The following is a 6,000-nucleotide window of genomic DNA, read 5'->3' on the forward strand; positions in this document are numbered from 1 at the left end:
CCTAGACGGGTTCCTCACCCGTGCGGCGATCACGTGCCTAAACCCTGGCTTTCCCTAAAATGAGCCCTAGATAGTGAACGGGCCGGTGGGATCGCTAGTCCGCACCACTGTCACTAAGAGGGAAACACCAGGGAGAGGACAGACAAAACAGACAAACACATACACCCAGGTGGGCGACCACAATAGACCACATAGGTCCAACAGGGATCCGGAGGGTAGCGTTCTGGACCGACTACCAGAGAACGCAGCAACACAGCTCCAGAGGGTCAGAATAGATGTCCAGGCAGGAAGCTCTATATCTGGCAACCAGAGAAGTGTGAGAGGGGAATATAAGGAGGTTTGGGAGTGCTGGACAAGGAACAGCTGAGGAGAAAGGGCTACGGATCCCTGAGTGAGCCAAAAGGGTTTGCAAAGCAAACCCAGAAAGCTACCATAAGGAAACAGCCCTATCTTACATAGAGCGTGCAGCCAACCGCTGCGACTTCCTGACCCCGGGTATAACGGAGTCAGGCGTGGTTCTTGACACCCTCGTGACAGTCCCTGTACAGTCCGAGCAGTCTCCCTACACAATATTCCACAATTAAAGGCTGCTAAAATCACAGTGAAATGGTGGAGGCCGGGCGGGATTAGGCTTTTTATAGGGTTGTGACATCACAGGACTTGGTCATCCGCTGATTGGCTGGCACTAAGGCATTATGGGTCATATCACATTCCCAGACTTCTTACTTTCACTTTGCAAAAAGTGTAGCCGCCATTTTAGTAAAAAAACGATTCGTTACCATGAAGCACAAGGAGATTCGAATTTGTTGCAAATCTAATTTTTCCTAAATTTTGGATTGAATTCCGCTTTGATTCGCTCAACACTAATTTTGATGCCACAGATATTTTGCAGGAATTTATGCGCAGCGGACCATGCAAAGTGAAAATTGCAATTTTTCCACACATATGGCATTTCAGTGATCAACCTACTGTGCCCAGCTTGTGCCATCTGAGACTCACACCACACCCTTTAATTGCTAGGTGGGTACTGCTGGATATTAAAATGCCATAAATGTGTATGTAAACTGCTGTAGGGTTCAGAAGGGAAATATGACCTTTTGACTTTTGCAACGCAGATTTTGTTGGATTGGTTTACGGGCACCATGTTGCTATTGAACAGCCTCTGGGGACCAGTACAGCCATTTTCTGGCAACCATGCGTTTATTTTCTCTCAACAGAGCTGCGTGAGGACTTATTTTTTGGAGGATGAGTTACTATCATCATTGGTGATATTTTGGTTACTTTTTATTTAGCTTTTTTGAGAAGCAGAATAAAGAAAAGGCGGCAACTCTGCAATTGCTTTTTGACATGTTATCTTTATTCTGTTGGTCAGTATGATTCTATATATATATTTTTTTACATTTTACCACTTTTACACAAAGCATTTTTGAAAAAAAAAATCCAGTTTTTGTCGCCATTTTCTGAGAGCCATTGTTTTTTTTAATTTTTCTACCAATCGTCTTGTGTGGGGGCTCATTTTTTCCAGGATGAGTTGATGTTTTTATTAGTACCATTGCGGCATGATACTTTTTGATGGCTCGCTATTACGTTATTTTTAAGGTAAGGTGAGAAAGGATATCTGTTTTCTCACCGTTTTTATAATTTTTTTACGGCGTTCACCTGACAGGGTGGATCATGTGATATTTTTATAAAGCCTATGATTATGGGCTTGGTGATAACTAATATGTCTATTTTTTTTAATTGTATATGGCTACACGAGGGAAAGGGCGTTTTTTTTTTACTCGAAACTTTTAATTTCTTTAACACTTTTTTTAAACTTTTTATTTTTGTTCCAATATGGGACTTCAACTTTTGGGGGTCTGATCCCCTCTACAGTTCATTATAATACAATGTGTATTGTAATGCATTGCACTACAGTAATACACTGACAGTGTGCCTATGAGACCCAGCCTGGTTTATTCTGTAGCTGGCAGGCTCCGATACCTGTGTAAGGCTGTGGTGACAGGGACCCGATAGGGTGGAAGAGAGAGTGCCCTCCCTCCGCGAACACCATAGATGTTGCGGTTGAGTTTGACCGCGGCATTTAATGGGTTATTCTACTGGCATCAGTGTTTCCAGTGAGGAAGACAGATGCAGCAGGGCCTTGGCTGTCAATAACAGCCAGGCCCCTGCCCCTGATTGAGCGGGCGCAGTTTCTGCATCTGCCCGATTAGCACGTGTACATGTATCGCGGCTGTTGGGAAGTCACTTCCTGCTGCGCCGTGCATGTACAGCAGATGTCGGAAAGGGGTTAAATCTGTCACCAGCGATCTCCCTATCAAACACATAGCTGTGGTTCACTTGATTAAAACACAGTTTTTCTCTAGTTGATCCAAGGCTCCGATCCCCAGTTTTGATACTTTTTCTTAATATGTAAATTACTCTACTTTCACACTGGCGTTAAGCTATTCCCTGCCGGATCCATACTACCGTTTACACACGTGTGCTGCTGGAAGTCCACCCGGCCCCATTCACTATAATGGGGACTGGCTGGAGATCCGGCCGCAACACGGCAAACATCTCTAGAGGCGGCCGGACAAAAACCGCAGCGTGCAGCCAGTCCCCATTATAGCGAAACGGCAGTACGGATCCGGCAGGCTGTTCTTCCAGAAAAGCTTAACGCCAGTGTTAAAAGTAGCCTTTGGTGCAATGAGACCAGCATTGCTGTTGTTGCACCCAAGCTCAACTCCTTTCTGTGGCCAGCCCCTCTATGGCTGCTTTGATTGACAGGGCCAGACAGAACTAAAGCAGAGAGGGAAGGGCTGGCCACAGAATGGAGTGGAGCTTGAGTGCAACAAGAGCAATGGTGACATCCTCATTGCACCAAAGGCCTAAGTTGCCCTTTAAGTCTTTCCTGATATGTGTTGTTTCCATCAAGCACATGTATACACACAAGCATGCTTATATCTTTTTACCACACAGATTCCAGTGCATACATGCGCTTATTCTGCAGGTTTCTTCATTAGTTGTTTTTCCAGGTGCAGTGTTTGTTAGTTATGTAGGAAGTGATGCAATAGTTATAGATTTTTGTTCTTTCAGCAAAAGACAAATTTTTTATTCTTCTGTAATCTATGAAATGTGCTTAGGAAGGTGGTGGGGCAAAGGAATCTAAAGATTTTTCTATGAAAATATCCATTTTGAAAGTTTTACTTCCAAGATTTGAACTCAATATTACAGGTTCAGTGCCCTCAAAGCCAATCAGAAAGGATGACAGTGACATATAGTTAAAGAGGTAGTCTCACTTCTGCAGATGGCCTTTATAATGTTGAGAAAGTTAATACAAGGCACTTACTAATATATTGTGATTGTCCATATTGCCTCCTTTGGCTTCATTCCTATTTCCATTACCTTATACATTGTTCGTATTGAGGGGTTACAAACACCGTTGCAGGGCAGATACGAGATAGCTGGGACAGGAGCTACAACACATATGTGTCTATGTGCGCTCCCACAGTCCTGGTCATCAGAGAGTGTGGGAGAGCTGTTGGATTGCAGGGTGGTCGTAACCCTTGGATGCAAGCAGTGTGTAATGTGATAGAAAAATGAATCAAGCCAGCAATGGAGGTTTCCTTGTATTCAGTTTCTCTACATGATCAATGTCATTTACTGAAGTGAGACAACCCCTTTAAAATAGGCAGCACTGAGAACACAGAAACATTTCCAGAGAGCAGCACATGCAGAGAAGAAAGTCCATAGTGCAGTCACCAGTCGTGTTTACATACAGTATGTAATCCCTGATTTGGTCCAAGGAAAAATTGGGATTGATCAAGAGTGATGTCTGCAGTGCTACTGAAAATGGATAAAAAGGGTTAAAGTGCTAAACAAATATTGGGAAAGTAGAGTAATCATTGTAATCAGTGGCTTGCTGAATAGGCATCTCCAGGCTCTATATTAACATAGGATAAGGTAGTAGAGACCAGAAGGGACCCTTTAACCTGTTAAGGACACAGGGCGTACAGGTACGCCCTGATGTCCTGGTACTTAAGGACACAGGGCGTACCTGTACGCCCTGTGTATTTCCGATCACCGCCGGCAAGTGGTGACCGGAAAAATTTCATTTTTAACCCCCCCTGCAGCCCTCATTGTTATCTGCCGGCGGGCACAGCGGGGGGAGGTGTGGGCGGTGCTGGGGGGGGGGGGGGGGGGGGGGGGCGGTCGGTCGCGCCGTCATCTCATCCCGCAAAAATCATACCCTACCCAAGATAATCGCCCAAAAACTGAAAAAACTATGGCTCTCGGACTATGGAGACACTAAAACAAGATTTTTTGTGTTTCAAAAATGAAATAATTGTATAAAATGTACAGAAATAAAGAAAAGTAGACATATTAGGTATCGCCGCGTCCGTAATAACCTGCTCTATAAAAATACCACATGATCTAACCTGTCAAATGAATGTTGTAAATAAAAAAATAAAAAACGGTGCCAAAACAGCTATTTCTTGTTACCTTGCCTCACAAAAAGTGTAATATAGAGCAAGCAAAAATCATATGTACCCTAAAATAGTACCAACAAAACTGCCACCCTATCTTGTAGTTTCCAAAATGGGGTCACTTTTTTGGAGTTTCTACTCTAGGGGTGCATCAGGGGGGCTTCAAATGGGACATGGAGTCAAAAAACCAGTCCAGCAAAACCTGCCTTCCAAAAACCGTATGTCATTCCTTTCCTTCTGTGCCCTGCCGTGTGCCCGTACAGAAGTTTACGACCAAATATGGGGTGTTTCTGTAAACTACAGAATTAGGGCCATAAATATTGAGTTTTGTTTGGCTGTTAACCCTTGCTTTGTTACTGGAAAAAAATGGATTAAAATGGAAAATTTGCCCAAAAATCGAAATTCTGTTCTTGTGGAACACCTAAAGGGTTAACGTTTGTAAAATCAGTTTTGAATACCTTGAGGGGTGTAGTTTCTAGAATGGAGTCATTTTTGGGTGGTTTCTCTTATGTAAGCCTCACAAAGTGACTTCAGACCTGAACTGGTCCTTAAAAAGTGGGTTTTTGGAAATTTGCTTCTAAACTTCTAAGCCTTGCAACATCCCCACAAAATAAAATGGCATTCCCAAAATTATCCAAACTTGAAGTAGACATATGGGGAATGTAAAGTAATAACTATTTTTGGAGGTATTACTATGTATCATAGAAGTAGAGAAATCGAAACTTGGAAATTTGCTAATTTTTTCATATTTTTGGTAAATTTGATATTTGACTCCATTTTACCAGTGTCATGAAGTACAATATGTGACAAAAAAACTATCTCAGAATTGCCTGCATAAGTAAAAGCGTTTTAAAGTTATTCACACATAAAGTGACACTGGTCAGATTTGCAAAAAATGGTCTGGTCCTTAAGGTGAAAATGAGCCCGGTCCTTAAGGGGTTAAGCATAGGAACAGCAGCTTCAGTGGATATAATATACAGTCATTTTTTAAGCATTTTTTTTTTTTAGATCCTGCAGTGGATACTGTATCACTCAAACCTCACTTCTGACATATTAATATACAGTAATAATAGGCTTACTATTATTTATTTATGACTCAGAGCTGTATTTTATGTTAAGTTTATTGAATAAGTAAATGAAGGCAGCAGGAACTTCACAAGGTCACCATACAGAGGCTGCATTGTGCCTTTTTCAAGTTCTCGTGAGGTTCATTTATCATATGACTGTGAATGGTCAAGTCAGATAGGCTGTTTCTTATGTCCACTGCAATGAACTGTGTATTTCATGCGTATTTACGAAATCTCTAAAAATCCCCCCCCCCCCATTAAAAACAATTTCAGGTTTTTTTTCTATCCCCCCCCAAAAAAAAAAAAAATACTGTATATGCAACTGGTGCAGCAAAATACAAGGCCTCATACAGCAACATTGATGGCAAAATGTTTAAAAAATAATGACCAGTGGAAAAGGGAAAATATTTTTACTGGTCCTTAAAGGGATTATCCAACTCCCCGACACACACGTCACTTCTGAT

This window comes from Bufo bufo, chromosome 2 (genome assembly GCF_905171765.1).
Source record: "Bufo bufo chromosome 2, aBufBuf1.1, whole genome shotgun sequence".
Taxonomy (NCBI): domain Eukaryota; kingdom Metazoa; phylum Chordata; class Amphibia; order Anura; family Bufonidae; genus Bufo; species Bufo bufo.